Source organism: Mya arenaria, chromosome 16 (genome assembly GCF_026914265.1).
Source record: "Mya arenaria isolate MELC-2E11 chromosome 16, ASM2691426v1".
In the NCBI taxonomy this organism is placed as follows: Eukaryota; Metazoa; Mollusca; class Bivalvia; order Myida; family Myidae; genus Mya; species Mya arenaria.
The window spans coordinates 48,771,665-48,792,092 of NC_069137.1; the positions used below are offsets into that span (position 1 = coordinate 48,771,665).

A 20,428-nucleotide genomic window follows, 5' to 3' on the forward strand; every position below is an offset into this window, starting at 1 on the left:
ATGCAGCTACATGCATATAACTGAGAATAATCCAATTGCATTCATATAACCATTCCTCAGTTTCCTTCAGTGTATGATAAATTAAGGAATGCATAATTTTTAATTTAAACAGTATCTGCATAAGAAGCCAACGCAAGAATATATGTAATTAAATACTTACAAAAATATTCGCTTGGGAATCGATAATGTCTGCCACAATTAAAGCCTTTAATAAATTAAATATTTACTTAAATTGAAGTTCATGACAAATTACGGCACACAATCCGTTCACTTGCAGAATCTGACATTATAGCGTCTACATTGGAGTCAGGCACGCGATATTTCCCCCGGAATATTTTTGTGTACGAACCAGAAAATACACTGGTTCCCAGATTTCCCCTAAACATTCGAAACCAATACTGAAATTGCCGGAAAGCTGCGATTGGTCCGTTATGTATAAATTTCCCATTGGACACAGAGAATCTATTTCACCAGAGTGTTATAATTGAAAGAATAAACAAAACTATAATCACTGAAAATATTGTATGCCAATTTGTTTTCTTAATATGCACTACATTCTTTGTTTCAAAAACTGTAAAGATGGTTTAAATATTTTATTGAAGAAATGCTACAAAGAAAATATACTGGGCTTGACGGTTTGGTTTATATAGTTTAAACAGTTGAGGCGTGTTCGATCCCAGGCCACGGGACGTTTGTTATGAAAGAGAGGTATTCCGGCAATCGGAACTCCTCGGTCATTTTCCACCGAAAACAACCTCGGATGTACGGTTTACAATATCAGAATTCTTTACATTTAACTACGCTGCAAATAGATCGCGTAGTAATTTTAATTGAGCAGATAATAATCAGGGCTTTAATCTTAGCAATATCAATTATTTATGCATTAATACACCACACTGGGAATTAATTTGAATTTTAATATAATTATACTACAAATTGCACGCTAAAACTGTACATTTTTTTATTATATATTAATTTAACGAACTACTTCTACTGATTTTCCGGCATACATCCGGAATTGTTTTCGATGGAAAGTGCCCGACGAGATCCGAATGGTCTTCAGAAGGCACGAAATACATCGAAATAATGAACCAACAGCCTCGGTTTAATTGAAACTGTTCATTCACAATTTCAGCAAATACATGTAACAGAAAACAAGCATCCAACTGTATATGCAAAGAGATGAGATGTGCAGAATAAAGCGCCATTTCATCAATCAATCAATCAATCAATCAATCAATCAATCAATCAATCAATCAATCAATCAATCAATCAATCAAATCAAATCAAATCAAATCAAATCAAATCAATCAATCAATCAATCAATCAACCAACCAACTAATCAATCAATCAACCAATCGAATAAACAATCGAACAAACAATCAATCGATCGATCAACTAGTTTACATGCAGTACTTCGTCTCAATTAAACGATCCCGACATACAAAACAAACAAAAAAGAAACAACAATTTGGATGAAGAATATTGCACATGTCCGCCCACCAGTCCATTACAACTTCTTATGATATCCATCTTAATTTATATTTTTCCTCACGGCAGGAGATTTCCAATCTTCTCAGATTTCAGCGTTCCATCTTTATCGTGTTCTTTATAGCACCAAATCTGACAGATACTAATAGTTTATTTTCTCTCCTTGATTTTTTCTTTCTCTTTCAATATAAAAAAGAAGAAAATTACCATTCTATTATTTTCTAGATGGGGTTCAATAGCAGATACAGGCTTGGCTTGTTTGGTGACTGTTGTGCATTTCTAGCTATGCGTTTTGTATAAAGAGTTGATTACACAGGTGATCGTCACATAACTTGGTCACTTAAATATATATGCTGATATTTTTTCAAGTTATACTCTTAGGAATTTAATGGAAAGTCATTTTATTAATTTTAATTATATTTTGTTATTTTTTCAACAATAACTATGAACTGAAGGGCACATTTAAAATAAAAAAAAATCATTTTTTAAACAATATCAAAGGACTGAATGGCCATATTTTAGTGACCAAGCTATGTGACGAACACCTGTGGTTGATTATAGATCAATGAACCTAAATTCTAATCAATGGGCCGAGTTTTCACCTTTACTTTATTAACAACCTTCTGGACATCATTATTATTAATTAAGTACACGTTTGTCTCATTGATAGCTATGTTTCCTTTGTAGCCAATGTTTCCCTCCCGTCCCCGCCTTTCGCAAGTGAACAAGTCATGTCAATAATGCGGAAAATATATGTATGAATTACTACAAAATGCTCCATTTCAGACTTAGTTTCCAAAAGTGTTAGCTGGGAAAGATTTCCTAGTCGCCTTACCGTGTGAAGAGCCTGATTGTTTATGTTATTTTTTTACAGGGGAGGGGGGGGGGGCTCATGGGGAAACGGGTGCTCGCCCAAACATGCGGCACTATAAGCGGGCCCTCTCGTTTCAAATCGCGGGTTCGTCCTAACCCATGATACTGAAGTTGTTAGGAATTTGTTTAAAACTCACTTCCCCTTTATCTTGTTCATAACATAACATAACATAACATAACATAACATAACATAACGTAACGTAACGTAACGTAACGTAACGTAACGTAACGTAACGTAACGTAACGTAACGTAACGTAACATAACATAACATAACATAACATAACATAACATAACATAACATAACATAACATTTTATGCCGATTTAATTCAGCGTGGCCTTGTGTTGTGGGGAAAACCAGAGTACCCGGAGAAACCTCCCTTGACCGACTTGGTAACCACATACCAAAATTACATAAGCCCAGGCCGGGATTCGAATCCGGGATGCATCGGTAAGAAGCGAGCGCACTAACTACTGAGCGAACACGACAATCCAGCTTAAAGCCACCTATGCGCAAATGCATTTATTAACCTAATAAAAAAACAAAAACTAATAAGCATCGCATTCGACCCCCGTTGGCTCGAAGACGAATAGAACTCGAGCCTCGAGGAATTCACGCCAAACTGGAATGCTTACCTTCAGTTTTAAGAAATTGGTCCTCTACATCCAGTTCGAGCGAACGCGGAAATCGAGCCAAGCGAGTTCGAGCCAACGGGGATCGACTGTTGTGTCAACTGTATCTAAAAAAGATAATTCGAGCTTTTTAAATATGTGCCTTTCATACCAACATCAGTCAGAACACCCCAGTGCGCCCCGCGTTCCCCGAAACCAGGCCTGGGGTTATATTACCTGATAAGCCTCGCTTAATCACTCCATGGCGAGTTTCATAGCTGTGTGGTGAATAAATGTCGGATTTAATCTAGTTAAATGTCGGCGGTGACAGATGAATATTTTAAGAAGCCTCGATATTAGACAGATACAGATCTAAATACATTCATAGGAAAATTGAAAGCGTCAAGAAACTCACAATAACTTGAGTTTTACAGATTAAACCACCAACGAAACAATCATCAAGAAAATCAACAACTTTCTTTAAATATTAATTTCTAGTATTATTAGGTCTGAGTAGACTGAGTCGAGTTGAGTTGAGTTGAGTGGGGGGCTGCAGATCAAACTAATTCAAATGAACGGTGAACCACACACATTATTTCAGAAAGTCAGTCATTGTTACCAAACTTTTACTTTTAGTGTGTCCATTTAGAAGTTAATTACCTTAAGCCAGACAGGTGACCGTTTCAAATAAAACCTAGCATCAAACAAAGTGCCCTGGGTCACGTGGTTTACGACCTAACTAACACGTATTTGACAAAGACTTGTGGTCATTCCGTTAACAATGGACCAAGCAGACAATTTGGATAAGTGTCGTCTGAAACAGGGCAATTTAGGACCACGAATTTCACAAATGACATAGTCACAAACGATTCGGTTTTGTGTTGTCCTTTTTTATAAACAATTAATTAATTACATTAAATCACGCATTCTTCACCATTTGTGATACCATTCTGACAAAGAACTGTTAATTTCAAACTTTGTTGTCTTGCGTATATTATCAAGTTTGTTCATTCAACCGCCACAATAACCCGGGAGCTGGTTGAAACATCCCATGGACCAAACATCTCATGGACCAAACATCCCATGGACCAAACATCCCATGCCACTATTGACCACGTCGACTAAACATCAAATACTGCTCTACCACCGTGGACATTAGATCCCATAAGCGTTTGTCAATCTGGACAAACAAATATCACCAAAACAAGTTACACCTTAAATGTTTGTTGTTTAGAAAACATTAATATGATCTTGAAGAAATTTGCAAAATCAGTGTAAAGGAGATCAAAATAGCGATTGCGAAATATTTAACTTACTATATATCCAGTATGAAATAATTTGTCCACCTTTAAAACATGGCATGGGATGTTTTGTTAATGGGATTTTTTGTCCAAAATATTCCGATAAACCGTGTTATCACACCTTGTTAAAACAAAATAAAAACAGCCTGTTTATTGTCAGGAATCCCCTTGACGACCTGAACGTTAATGGCACAACAGTTTAACCAGTGTGTATAGGCAATTTTCACATTTTTATCACTTTGAGCTGACAAATCTTTTCAAACATGCCTACCCGAGAAAAAACACATGTTTCCAAATATAACAGGACTGGGAATTGGATAGACGAAATGATGAAAATGTAGGAAGAAAATGTATGTATACGAAGAAATTTTTTGTTTCCCTGCATCTGGATTATTGCAAAAGTTCTGTAATTTGTTTATATTATGCAAACAGTAATAGATACGCGAACTCGCTTTGTTAAAGCCCCTCAATATATGCAACCTGTGAACAGAAGCATTTTTGTCTTCCTTTTTACCATTGTCAAAAGCCGTCAGAGTAGTCTGCCCTTGTTATATTTAAGGCACCGTCATATCTATCTGTAAAGGTCGACCGCTCCCGTGGCCTAGTGGTTAAGGCGTCCTATGGCATTTAAACACAATTTAAATCGTGATGGCGTCACGGCGGGGTCAAGCCATAATGCAGCCGATTGGCGCGGGCAGGCCTTGATAAATTCAAATAAACAAACATTTTTAAAGGTCATTTCAAGTATCTCTGCCCGTAAGCACTATTATGAGATTATGGAAATAGGAACAACTATCTGAAATCTAATTCAAGTGACAATCATTTTAATAGATTCAAATAAGCGTAAATGATTCTCAATAAATTCAAATAATTATTTCTGTGACAATATTTTTTGGAATACCCTCGTTCATACAATGTTGACGCTCTGGAAATTGGTTACAAATAAAACTATTTTACGATATAATACATACATACATATCTCCATAATCCCCGATTAACTGTTAAAGACAAATCATTCATAAAACCCCTAAAATCCTTAAATTCACTACCCTGCTACAAGACACAGAGCCGGAACAACGGCAACACCAAACATCGAACAAAAAATCTGCACATTGATTCCATTCTTCAAAGAAGACGTCGCCGGTAAGACGTTATATGCAGATATGTTGCATGTTATATATTTGCAGACAATCAGGATTTATTCCTTTAATATCCTGTTTGTCAGGGAAGAAGCCAAGCAGACTTGCGGTATTCGTATAGTATGGAAGCGCATAGCGTATATATTAGTGATGTGATCATTCATTATGGAAGCGTATAGCGTATATACTGGTGATGTGATAATACAGTATAGAAGCGTATAGCGTATATACTGGTGATGTGATCATTCAGTATGGAAGCGTATAATGTACACACTGGTGACGTGATAACATAGTATGGAAGCGTCTATCGTACATACTGATAAAGAGATAATGTAGTATGGAATACTATAACGTATATACTGATTATGTGATCAGGCAGTATGGAAGCGTATGTCGTATATACTGATTATGTAGCCACATATAATTGCAGCGTTATATATATAACGTTTTTACTGGTGATGTGATCATGTCGTATGAAACGTTTATCGACTTTACTGGTGATTTGTACCATCAGTATATACAATATACGCTTCCATAGCCAATAAATATCTGTAAAACTTGACAGAATTGTGACGACCTAATGCCAATCCTTTTTGGAATCAGACCAACTGACGAAAGAAATTTTGCATATTTGGCAGAAGTATTTGATGTTCTTAAAGATTTCCATGTACATAGACTCAAATACGTCAATTATAATGCTGACCAATTACATCCATGGTACGTATATTCCTTAGACAATAGTGCATATTGTTATTTCGTTCATACACCCCCCCCCCCCTTCGAATTATCAATACCATAGGAACATGAGCAAGCAATGAAATCAGAATTTATTATAATTTAAAAAGGAAATTCAATGGGTCGTGTTTTTTGGGATATAAAATAAATATTGTCTTTGTTTTTTTTCTGTAATTTGTATTTGTTGAGAGACTTTCTGGAGTATTTCATATGACAAAGAGTCGAGTATCCTATCAAAGTTAGAATGTTATTTTTACATACTCCTAATGTTCAAAGCATTTTGTCTACATCTAGCTTTAACCAATACCGCCATGGAGTCAATATTTCTGGAATTTGCATTCCAAAAGCCTGCATGCTCAGACAACATAGACATCAAAGACGCCGGAATGAAGTTAACAAAGACGTGAACACCGGGCTAGAGCTCACATTGTCGTCTTGAGTTAGGAACGAACGTTGGTGAACGTCAGAATGTATTTCTTCTAACACATTGCAAGTGAATCGGCCTCAAAACGAGTTACTGGCAAAGGATTTGTCTGTGTTTTTCAACCACCACATGTACTTTTCTGGGGAATTGGTAAATCAGTGCATCTAAAACATGTACCTTGAAAGCTTGCTTACAAGGAAACTACAAAAATACACCTTTCTATACACGGAGGCCTGAGCATATTCTTCATTTTAAAGTTCCCTTTCAATCAAAACATTGTTATAACGACCTTTCAAGTACACCATGTTTGTATTACAAACCCCGTTGGCTCGAACTCGCTTCACTCGAATTCCTCGATGGCTCAAACTTGATGTAAATTAGGAGCGATTTATTTAGACTAAATGTAAGCATTACCGCTTGGCTCGAATTTAACAAGCTCGAGGTATTTTTGCCTGTCCCTGAGAGTTCGAGCCAACGGGGTTCGTCTGTATTTACAAAATAACACAAACACGTTAAATTCAAACACGCCTTCATCAGTAGATACATTAACAATCACGCACCATGTTTTGTTCAAATCTTGATGACATTTGCATCAATAGCGATAGTCTTAAAAAGATGTTTGTTTCCACCGACCGGACTGTCCTATTTGTTCTCTCGACCCTACACTTTTTGTGTGAGAATTTCTACTTAATTTCCTAAATAAATCAGCAACTTTTTAGTGGACATGTTAAAATTCGACCATTCTTTTTTTTCTTCAATTATATACAGTCGAACCCTGTTGGCTCGAAGTCCCAGGGACCGGATAAAATACCTCGAGCCTCGGCAAAATCGAGCCAAGCGGGAATGCTTACCTTCAATATCACTATATCGGTCCTTTACATACAGTTCGAGCAAACTAGGAATTCGAGCCAAGCGAGTTCGAGCCAACGGGTTTCGACTTAAGTGATATCCCCTGATATAGGTCGGATTCGTACAGGATCCAGGATATCAAAAAAGTGAAAAAGTTATTCCTACCTACATATTCTTTTGTTTATTTTGAGATATAAGTGTAGACAAAGAACCTTTTCTTTTGCCTGGCAGATCCTTTATCTTTTAAAATTCGTCTTTGTAGAAAGTAAACGTATTAACTTTCAAAATAGCATACGATCATCGGCAATCCCAGACCATATATCAATATACCGGCGTTCGCCGTATATTTAATTCCTATCAATGCCAGACACCTTATGTCTGCGACTAGAGGAAGAATCGATATTTAATTACCATATTATTGTAAATGTCCTTCACTTGATTTCATCACTTATATTATGTGAAGGACAAAGAGTACACTTTTTAATTGGATTTGGTACATTATTATAGCTTACGCTGAATTACAGAAAAAACTAATGTTCTAGACTGCCAATTTAAATTCCACTGATATCAGATATATAAATGACGGCTATTAATTTTGTTCCATTGTTATAATATGATCAATTGATTTCCTTGGAAACGACATCTCATACTGTATGTGAAGCTATATTCTCTAAGCGTTTTTCGATCAAGAAACACGAAATAGCTATTAAAGGGACGCGATATAAAATTATATTAAAGGGGTAAAGAATAGGTTAAAGGGGCACCATAAAGGTGATAGGGGCTCCATATAGGCGATAGGGGCTCCATATAGGTGATAGGGGCTCCGAAAAGGTAATAGGGGTTTCATATAGGTGAAAGGGGCTCTATATAGGTGATAGGGGCTCCATATAGGTGATAGGGGCTCCGTAAAGGTGATAGGGGTTTCATAAAGGTGAAAGGGGCTCTATATAGGTGATAGAGGGTCCTTAAAGGTGATAGGGGCTCCGTAAAGGTGATAGAGGCTCTATATAGGTGATAGGGGCTCCATATAGGTGAAAGGGGCTCCATATAGGTGATAGAGGCTCCTTAAAGGTGATAGGGGTTTCATAAAGGTGAAAGGGGCTCTATATAGGTGATAGGGGCTCCATATATGTGATAGGGGCTCTGTAAAGGTGATAGGGGTTTCATAAAGGTGAAAGTGGCTCTATAGAGGTGATAGGGGCTCCGTAATGGTGATAGGGGCTCCCTAAAGGTGATAGGAGTTCTATAAAGGTGAAAGGGGTTCCATATAGGTTAAACGGGCATCATAGGAGTTGATAAAATTCTGTTTAGTTTTAATTCATTTATTGTGTTCAACTCGTTTGACCATAATCAAAGCAATAAAGGACAGTATTTGTATACAGATTAAAAAACTGAGGATTTTGTCGCCAAGTAGCTAGTTATTGAAAAAAAAATGGCCAGAATACCTCAAGCCTCGAAAATTCGAGCCAAGCGGAAATGCTTACATTGAGGTTAAAGATACCGGACCTTTACATCTAGTTCGAGCCAACAAGGAATTCGAGCCAAGCGAGTTCGAGCCAACGGGGTTCGACTGTATATATAGTACATGTAATATATAAAAAGGTGGTACGTTCACTTTTCTGTGAAGGTTTTCAATTGTTCAACCACCATTATTTTGCCAAAAATAAATAATCAAATAGAACAATCCCTGGTCCCGGTGTGTGGGTTTCGGATAGGAGGATAATAAAAAAAGTAATATTTGGCCTAATTGAACAGTACAGCCGTCATAAACGACAGTGAGAGGCCGTCAATCAACCGATAATTTATTCATTAATTCTGACTAAATACTGCACATCGTTCAGTTGATGTCTTAATTTGTCCCCAGGCGCAAGATAGCATAATTGAAAAAGAAAAACACATTGACATCTCATTTTTGTTGTAAGTTTTTGTAATTTAATGCTGCACTCTCACAGATTGACAGTTTTTACATTTTTTTTATATAAAAACTGTCTCAGAAACAGATGAGTTTGGTATTAATGCCTATAATTAGTCATATAAGATAACTCAATTTAGAACATATATCAATTGTATGGAAAACTGCTGAAAATTTTATTTTGCTTAAATTGGTAGTACACATCAATTTTCGAGCGTAAATATGAAAAACTGAAACTGATCTTTTGTTAGCAGTTTTATATGACTGGTTTCCAGACTTTTTCACATTCTAAGACAAAAAATAAAATAAAAAAAGTTGTCAAAACGGTCAAATATGAGAATGCAGCTTTAAACCACGTTGAAATGTTTTCCCCGCAAATTACATACCTTGTCGAATGTTGTTTTTGTGATATTTCCTTCAAAACACTTGTCAAATTTGATTAAATACAAGCATGCATTTAGAAGTAAAACAAAGCCTGTATGTTACTTTTCCAAGCATAAACATAAGAATAAAAAGTCAATTTTAATTGCCCTGTTTTATAAGCTCAAATTCATAAAAACCTTGACGAGTTGTTTCGTTTAAGATTAAATCCAAAAAAATAAACGTTCTTTCCAGTTAAAGTAAGAATTACTGACTAGAATTGAAGGACATTTAGAATAATTGCCTTTAAGGTAACCGATGTAAAATCAGCTTGTCTTTCATCGACCAATTTCAGTGTGTGTATATTACGTGATAAATTACGTCATATATGCTACGTCGGAAGGCAACTTTTTGCTTAAAATGAAGACTTAAATTAAAGATAACTTTTCTTTTACTACACAATTTTGAATAAAATAAAGGGCAGTCTATGCCGCTTAAAGAGCACCGTCTTCGGTATTGCCTTCTGACGTAGCATATATGACGTAATTTATCACGTGGTATACACACAATGAGTTTATAACGAAGTTAACTTTTTGTAACCTTTGTGATCCCATGTAATTTTGATATGATTTAAAAAGGTATTGCTTATTCTGATTTAAAGGAATGACCAACAATGCTTTAAATATATCTTTGTTTCGTTATCTTAACAGAAGTATTGTACCTCACGTTATATATGGCGAAGTCGGAACTCACGGTACATAATCCCGTTATATTTCATAAATACACTGAAGCATATCATGTCAGTGTATCAGGGGTATCCAACGATGTATATATGGAGGAACTTAATAGTTTCTTCCAATTGTGCAATCTTTCAAAGCAAAAACAATTGTCCGTAGTTTTTATTTTTCTGTATTTTTTACATAGTTTGCCTTCCCATAAAAACCCTTTCATTTCATACCCCCCAAAAGGTAGTTTCACTAGTTATGCCAAAATCACAAACAGTCGAAACTCGTTATGTCGAACTCTTTAATCTCGATGTGCTGGATATGCCAAACTTTTTTCGATTTTTTTACGGTTAAGTTATACACTTTCTTATTTCGGTTATATCGACTGCTCGTTATCTCGAAGTATTTTTCGATGTCCCAACAACTTCGACATATGCGTGGATTGGCTGTAATTGTTCCTTTGATACCTTAATAAAAGTACATGTGTAACGAAACGTGATTCTAAATAAGGAACATTTTAAAATCAACGTCAGTGAAATTGAAGACTGCATTTGTCTTTGAAGGGTTTATCACAAATCTCCGTCAAAAATCAGATTTAAAGGACTTTAAATGATTGGGAATTATCGGTTTCGGGAGAGATTGTGTGAAAATCAATTTAATGCTTTGCATAACAGTCATAAAAACTAATAGAAATCTCTCTTATTTGGAAGAGGCGTGAAAGTTCATCTTTGGAAAATTGAGAGAGCTTCGGTCAACCAAGTTCAACTATTGGTCGCTCCAACGAAAGTGACAATTTTCTCCTTTTTTCGCAAATTGAAATAAGTTCAATTTAAAAACAGAATGAACTAAATAACAAAGTACAATGAAAGATCGTCTGACAATCGGAACTCCTTGACAATTATCAAGGAAACAACTTGTTTCCGATGGAAACTGGCCAAACGCCAACATGTTATTTTTCTGTTCAACGGCATTTTACTCAGAAATTACAGATACATGTTATTACATTAACTACAGAACACCGTTTTACAATTATTTTAACACGACCACAGGAGCAAACGCAAGCCATCGCCTGTTGATTTCGGTCGAAAAAAGAGAATACCTCAATAACTAAAGCAGACTAAACAAGAGCACAGGAACAATCATAAAGGCCCGTCTGTTGAGTTATTGGCCGTGCTCTATATATTGTCTGTGTTTTGCATCTGCCAACATGTGTACCGAGTTTCACTTGAATATCTTGAAAGTGTCTTGGGTCTTAAGAATTTGCACAACGGCAACGCCATCGAGTTATCAAGGTTACGGTAAGCGCACTTACATAGACAACTCGAATCCTGACCTGGGCGCATGACAGTTGGGTTTGTGCTTACCAAGCCTGACAAGTGGGTTTTCTCAGGGTACTGTGCCCCTCCCCTGACACACGACCACACGCTGGTGCAACATCGTGCCGACAAGAGTGATTAATATTATGTTATAATAACTTGTTTAAATATCGTTGTAAAATATATAAGTTTAAATTAATACCTTTGGTTTTTTGTTTCGACAAACAGACAAGCTAAGAACATGGAGGTAAATTTCTATCACTATGTCAAAGTATAGTTTAAAAACATATGTTTGAAATTCGGTATAAACGAAACTCGCAATGGAAAGCCTTGTCGCTAAAGAGAGCCCTTTATTAGTATATTCTTGTTTCAATTAGCTCCATTGTGACAAAACAGAAAGCTTATATAATTACACTCGAGTCTGTTTCCTGGATAAAAAACCAGTACTGGTGTCATAGGGCTAGAATCGACAATCTCTTGGATAAGTGGCGGACACTTATACCATTAGACCACTACCCTGGTAGGGATCGAACCCTCATTCTCATGAATGAGAGACGGCCACCTGTACCAAAAGACCACTACTGCCCTGGTAGGAATCGAGCCCACATCATCTCGGATGAGAAGCGGACACCTATACCAGAAGACCACTATCATCCTGGTAAGGATCGAACACACAACCTCTCGAATGAGAAGCGGACACCTATACAACAAGACCACGACCACGCTGTTAGGGATCGAACCCACAACATCTCGGATGAGAGGCGGACACCTATAATATTATAGCACTATAACCCTAGTAGGGATCGAACCCACAATCTCTTGGGTGAGAGGCGGACACCTACACCATAAGACCACTATCACCCTGGTAAGGATCGAACCCACAACATCTCTGATGAGAAGCGGACACCTATACCATTAGACCATTAATACCCTAGTAGGAATCAAACCCACAGAATCTCGGATGAGAGGCGGTCACCTATACCATTATACCATTACCACCCATGTAGAGATCGAACCCACAACCTCCTCGGTGACAGGCGGTCACCTATACCACTAGACCACTACCACTCTGGTATGGATCGAGCCCACATTCTCTCGGATGAGAGGCGGACACCTATACCATAATACCACTATCTCCCTGGTAAGGATCGAACGTACAACCTCCTCGGTGACAGGCGGTCACCTATACCACTAGACCACTACCACCATTGTAGGAATCGAACCCACAACCTCTCGGATGAGAAGCGGACACCTATACCATAACACCACTATCACACTGGTAAGGATCGAACCCACAACCTCTTTGGTGACAGGCGGACACCTTCACCATTAGACTACTATCACCCTGGTAAGGATCGAACAGACAACCTCTTCGGTGAGAGACGGACAACAATACCATAAGACCACAATCACCCTGGTAAAGATCGAACCCACAACATCTTCGGTGACAGGCGATCACCGATAACGTAAACCCTCTTTATTTCATTCTTAACTAAACCACGGAAATGTGAACATTCATGAATAAATCAGAGGGAAAAAATCTACTTGTCTAAATAAATGAACGTCTACGCCACTTGAAAGAATCGTTTTCAAGTATAATTTACCGATGCTCACTCCATTGAATGCAAATAAGAAACGACGAGACTCATTTGCCGAGCTTAAAAAGCGCAAACATGCTCAAGAGACCACGACAATATAAATAATATGATGGTATAGAAAGAATCAATTTCTGCTCTGAAATGGAATGTGCTTTAAATCAGTCCTCCGCAAATACTGACGATTAAGTTGATTTATATTTTAAATGTACACACGAATGTCAATAGGAACAGTTAAATAGGATAATAACGAAGATAGAAAGAATGGATGCCTGAATTTGAAAGGGTTTACAAAACGTGGCTGTGTGAAAAGAATTGTTAGGTTATATTCAAACTCCAATTCCATGGCAAACCACGCCTCCGCATGTATGAAATGAACAAAACTTAAGTAACTATTTACTTTAGCTCAGGGTTCATTCATCGCCTAACATTAAGCAATGGTTACATACCAAAAAACTTTAAGATGCACTCTTACTCCCAAATTAGATTTACCACAATTAATACAAATGATTTGATATACCAAAAAGGATTAATAAATGTCGAAATCAATGGTTCTTATGAAAAATACCGAGTTTAATTTGAAAGAAAAGTGAAGAAAATATGGTATTTCTACCTAATGAGACTATAGTAGATCACAGTAAATCTTTTAGCACTCACCAATCATTTAATATGATTGCGTGTTCAGCTATTAAATACACGATTACAATCTTGATATCAGTAATTAATATTTTCCATAAAAGGCATTATTTAGTCAGTAGTTAAAGGTTTATCAGTCAAAATTTATGTGTGGTATACATGTGTATGTGTTGATTTTAAATACGAGTGTCACTTTAAATATTGTTAGTATGTACTTACGTAAAATAAATGGTTATTTATTTCGTGTAAATACATACTAACATTCTTTAGATTGTTTGGTGGCCTTCATTATATTGTGTAAATCCACTAACAGGGCCAGCCACTTTTTATGTTTATCGCTTCACCTGATTTAAATCAACAACGGTTAACTGCTGATTCACTGAAACAAATGTATTGGAAAACTTTAGAAATATGGCCTTCTTAGTGGACAAAACATAATGTTGAGCACTAAATACAGAAAAATACGTTTATACAAGGGAGAAATTGTAAATGTTATGCATATATTTATGTTTTAAAACAAATAAAAGACTCAGTAGTTACGCATAGATCTCATACAGTATGACATAGCTTCACGATCGTTTTGATTAAGATTCTGAAATCAAATCTGTCATAAATCGAACGTGTAATACTCTATGGTTTGTCATCGGGCATGACGCCACATAAATTATAATCATTTTCTATACATGTATGTAGTTTTTACTTCATCTCTGTGGGCAGTATCACAAAACACTCAAGACAAACCTCAGTTCCATTCTTAACACATTTTACCACATAAAAGCACAGTATGTTTCAAAATATTGTATGTTTAATTCTTTATAATTTAAGCGTATTTACTCAGAGAACGTGTTGATAAAAAAAAATGTTGTCAATATGAAAAACAAACAAACTCGAAAGCAAAAATTTACTTGAGTAATTGTTAAAAAAAACGAGCTGTACCCAATTGCATTTTTCGCTGAGAAATATATTTTCTTTGAAATTTTTGCCCAAAGTTTTCAAGCACTATAATAACTTTGAATATCACTTACCAAACAATTAAGCGTTAAGTGAATCGCCTATCTGGATAATGCCATTTAATTCTTTGACCACGCATTCCAAAATAACACATCAAAAGGCAGATATTTCCAAGGATCAAGTTCATACAGTCACATTGGTAATGGTGGTCAATCTTCATGAGTCGATGACTTTCACGAATGCAACCATCGGCATTAATTACCTCAAGTCAGATTTCCAAACAGGAACACACAACAACAATATGATCACGTTGACGGACACGAGCACTAAATGACACATATAGCATTCCACAAGTATCCAGCATCTACAAAGCTTCTCCTCAAGTTTGCAAAGTCACACGAAACTTACTCACACATGTACCATATTTCTCTTACTATTACAACTAAGTAATTCAACATCAGGTTATCAACATCAAATAGACTTCTAATTCCTAACAAGCCGCGACAGTTGACACTTTAACACCGAACTGTCAACACCAAAGTCCTCATAACATTGACCGATACAGCCCGTTTAGTAAGCGTTACTAAAACAATTAACCTCTGCCGTTGTCAAAACCCGTCAATGTTTTATTACCCACGGTCATAAATCCACAACTTGCCTTTAGTCTCGAGTACGTTAGTATTTGCGGAACAGTTTTATTAACACAACATCGTCATTCTGTTAGTTTCGCTTTTGAGAACTTGAGTATTTGCTAAACTATTTCTATGAGCAACGCAAACAAAAACGTGTTCTAGTGGTTTATCCTATTCTTATTTATCTAAGCTTAATTGTGGTGATACGAATCCCTGATACGAATCCCACTTGAGTCGGTTTTTAGGGCAACCCTTATATCGGGGACCATTTTGGGAGGGATCAGTAGAATGTGCTCTTTGTAGGGTTCGAGCCCCAAAGGCCGACACATACTTAAAGGGCTGGCACCAGTTATTTAAGACCAAATCATTCGCGTGTCATTGGGATAATCGAATACAAATCATATTATTTATCTTCTTCTCTTCTTCTTCTTCTTCTTCTTCTTCTTCTTCTTCTTCTTCTTCTTCTTCTCCTTCTTCTTTTTCTTCTTCTTCTTCTTCTTCTTCTTCTTCTCTTCTTCTTCTTCTTCTTCTTCTTCTTCTTCTTCTTCTTCTTCTTCTTATTATTATTATTATTATTGTAAAAAGGCCATTTTGGCATTGCAAAGACCAGGATATAAAAAACATCCATGTTTTCTAACATAATCATAAGTATCTTTTAAACTAAATCAAAAAGTGTTTTTTCATAAAGGACATGCAAGAATTACGCCGAAAACAACCCTTTTGATAATTATGTATTTTAAATGTTACGGTAATATGCTTCTACCAAATATTTGTTCTAATCGTCCAATCATTCGCAAGACTAACTTGCATACACTTAATTGAATCTTGTATAACCGATTTCACATGTTTTCCAGATTGCGTCGTTTATTGTTCTGCAACCCAGGCGTAAATAAATTAAGTTATTTACGGCACGTCTGTTCCACACGACTTTTCAATAGCCGGATCATCAACTTGTTAAACAAGTAAACATGGTTCTTCGTCAGACAGTTCAATTCGGATGTCTATTCGCTAGACGGTTCAGTTTGGATATTGTTGTTTAATGACATAAGCAAGGCAGACAAACCATGCTATCAATTAGCCATTAAAGCTGCACGCTCACAGATATACCATTTTTACAACTTCTTTTATTTGTTGTCTTGGAAAGAGCAAATTTTTGCGTAAATATCTGCAAACCAATGATATAAGATAGCTGAAAAAAAAAATCAGATCGTAGATTTTCATATTTCCATTCGGAAATTAATGTTTTATGGCTTAAACCGTTACTAACGGTAACTAACAGCAGTCTTATATAACTGGTTTCCATGGATGTTCACAAAAATTGGCTCGTTCGAAGACAATTTTTTTTGCCTTAATGTCTTGAAACCAGTGATATAAGACTGCTTGCAAAATATCAGGTCGCAGATTGCCATATTTACTGTGTTTTCGGCCAAAAAAACCTTCAATTTCCCGTAAAGCGTTAGTAACGCTTTTTAACCAAACAACATTAATTTTTGAGCGTAAATATGAAATTTGCGATCCGTTCTTTAGTCAGCAGTCGTATATCAATAGCTGTCAGAGATTTACGCAAAAAATGCTCATTCCAAGATAAAAAAGTAATTTTCAATCAATCTTTGAATACGCAGCTATAAGTCAAATTAGTGAAACATAATATTGTTTTAAAATCAAAAGAAAAAAATCTATCATGTGTAAGTTCTCTTTTGTCAGTTGTATTCACTATCTATTCGCTTTAAAACAAGGCAGCGATGTTTACCAAAGAAAGTACAGTCGAAACTCGTTATGTCGAATTAGTTAAGACCTCGGGAAATACTTCGAAATAACTAACATTCGATATAACCAAGATACAAAATGTGTTAAACTAAACCGAAAAATCGTTAACAGTTCGAAAGTTCCGAAACATCGAGATTAAATTGTTCGACATAACGAGTTTCGACTGTTACATATTTTCAAAAGAAACGGTCATTGGTCAAATTGCTTTAATAGCTAATAAAACCAAACGCAAACATTTGAATGGTTAATTTGTGTTGAAAATCTCTTGGTCAAACATAACCACAAAGGAATTAAGGGCACAAAAGTAAAACATCTAACCGAAAGTAAATGAATTTGGTATTTATACAATGGATTTAGATAGTTCCGCAGGGTGGTAAAACCTTATGTAAATACAGCCCGTAAATTGGTATTTGCCACGTGATGTTTAGAATCAAAGGACAGCTACGACTCTTGTTAAGATTCTTTCTAGAAAATTCTTTTGTCATAAACATCTGTTTATAAAGTTATATATTATCAAAAAAAAGTTCTTTCGTCGAAAAATAATTTTGAGAAAATTGGAACATTAATTTATTTTATTTCTAATATTATGCACCTGTCAATTGTAACCACGCCCCCCCCCCCCAGGTCCGGGGAATAGCGGGGACTTTGACTTTCGGTTAAGCCAACCCTGGTAACGAACTGATGGTAAAATCCCAGCCAAATGCCCCGCACCCCAGGGACCCAAGGTAAGGCCCATTCCCCGCTATATTTTGCGCGGTGACAAAACCACGACATTCACACGGCACGCGGGGCCACCTGAAAGGTAAAAACACGGCCCAATTTCCCCGGTATACCCCCGGACCTGGGGGGGGGGGGGGCGTGGTTACAATTGACTGGTGCATTAGCTTACATGTTTGGGCAGTTTTAAAACGATTGTTAGACAAAGCGTCGTTAGATCAAACATCTTTTTTAGAATGTAAAGCTAATATCTCTATAGTAATGAAAAGGTGGTACTAATGCAATATCAAAATAAAACTGCCTAAACTTAGGGTGTTGGCTAAAGAGTTATGGAACGTCTGCTCTCAGTGTGTATATACCACGTGATAAATTACGTCATAAATGCTACGTCGGAAGGCAATATTTTGATTTGAAAAAATACTTTAAACAAATATAACTTCACAATTTCTTCATTATTTTAAATTAAACATAGCTCAGTCTACGCCGCTTACGGAGCCCCACCTTCGGTATTTAACCAGAATTTGATTGCGAGTTTAGCTTCTTAAATGACTTCGACAAACCTTTTCACAATACGGCCATCTGACGGATCACTGTCAAAACATTATTTTGGAAACAGGTTTGTCGAAGTGTTTGATGAAACTAATGACCTAATCATATTTCGGAAATAAAACAAATGCGGGGCTCTTTAAGTGGCATAGACTGCCATTTGTTTTATTTAAAATAATGTTGTAAATGAAAAGTCATCTTTGATTTAAGTCTTCATTTTAAGCAAATCTTTGCCTTCCGACGTAGCATATATGACGTAATTTATCACGTGGTATACACACACTGACTTTTCTACCCTCATGGAGACTAGCATGTGTACCCTCCTGCCTTAATAAAATGTATTGTCTAAAATAATAAAAACATACCTTTTTATTAAAACTTTACATATTATTATAAGTTCATACAATCTTGACATATTTGGCAGTTGAAACCTATTATTTACATCAAGGTCAAATTCTTGATCGCCAGACACAGCGTGCCCTTTTCTCCCTTAACACACTTTCCCTATTCTACAACACCCTATCCTTTTAAAAACCTAGCTGAAACCTTACTCAACAAAAAATAAAGTGTTAGATTCAAAAAAGGCATTTTTACTACTCCAAATTATATGTTCGAAATAACTATTGTAGAATACATTGTTGTCCCTTTTATATTGAAGACCTAGTTTAAGCCTTCTATTAGTGACCCCCCCCCCCCATCTGTGTACAGTACACAACCTCTGTGTATTGATTTTAACCTAGCTGCCTTGATCCTTCTTATCAGATCTCCGATCTGAATATCCTGCTGTGTTTTGGAGCTTTTATTATAGAAATAGACCCTAAATGGTCCTGAGCCAAACGAATATACAGGAAATTGGCCCCTACTGTGACACCAGTGCAATTCACCGGAGATGCTCAGCAGGGGATTATCATGCCAAACATTCCTTAAAATAGGCTTAAACTATTATAACGTGCGAGGCCAAAGACGCACCAGATCCCTACAGAGAAAAGCATACTCCACCCTGAAGGAAGCGACTGGTCTAATTTACATTAAATTCTCCGTCCACGCGGAGAACTGGTTATGCCAATATGCATATTATCATGTACACCAGCGTACTATGAACGCACTTCCGCCTACAGCAGAAACTTACACTGCATCTGAATAACTTGTAGTCTCTTCAGTTACTTAGTATATGATTATTTATAAATGTGGTGTAACCTTCATGCAAGTCTTTCCATGGTGTATGACATAAAATAAACAGCAATCTATTCGACAACCGTAACTGACAAACATAAGATCCTAAAATTTTGATTGACAATAAGTTATTCATTAAATTAGCATAAAAACCGTCTTTCAAATGAACTTCAAAGGTTGAATATGCAAACTTGCAACTGAGATTTAACTCTTGAGATCACATTGATAAGAGAAAACATTAATAATATCAATTTTATCTATCGAAAAAATCGGCGAAATAAGATGGCGCCTTGTTGTTTTTACGACAGCCGTAAAACAGTACGGATGTCGTAAAGAACGCGGGGTACAACGACAGTTTTGTTTACCTTGGTAGTAAGTCTTACTTCAAAGTCAACCAGGAATATCATAAATGTGATTTATGTTACTATATATTAAATAGAATTACAACAGGGCTCGCTGATTTATGAGATTGAGTGCTTGAGTAAATTGAAAATAAATTAGATAAGGGTTTTATAGATGTCTAAGGCTATATTAATGGCGAATGTCGACGTTATATCTAATATGGGGGAAAGCTTATGTAGCGTAGTCTGTGGTTTCAAATACAATTTAATCAATTTCTGATATCGCCGCTTTAAATCGTTGGCTTAAGTTCAAATAAAATCAATAATTGAAGGT

The 20,428-nt window shown here is 36.3% G+C and overlaps 1 protein-coding gene across 6 annotated transcripts in view; it reads right to left on the reverse strand.

Annotated features, from left to right (window-relative positions):
• LOC128221065 (uncharacterized) overlaps positions 1 to 20,428 on the reverse strand; it is a 62,621-nt gene that overhangs the window by 39,464 nt on the left and 2,729 nt on the right. For 2 of the 6 annotated variants that reach the window (XM_052929488.1, XM_052929491.1), the window contains exon 2: positions 3,000 to 3,103. The exons of 1 other annotated variant lie outside the window; for it this stretch is intronic. The gene's annotated coding sequence lies outside the window, so the exon portion shown is untranslated. Of the gene's footprint in view, positions 1 to 160; positions 222 to 2,999; positions 3,104 to 5,325; positions 5,341 to 20,428 lie in introns of those variants that run through there. 3 more of the 6 variants (XM_052929493.1, XM_052929495.1, XM_052929498.1) reach the window with 3 other exon arrangements.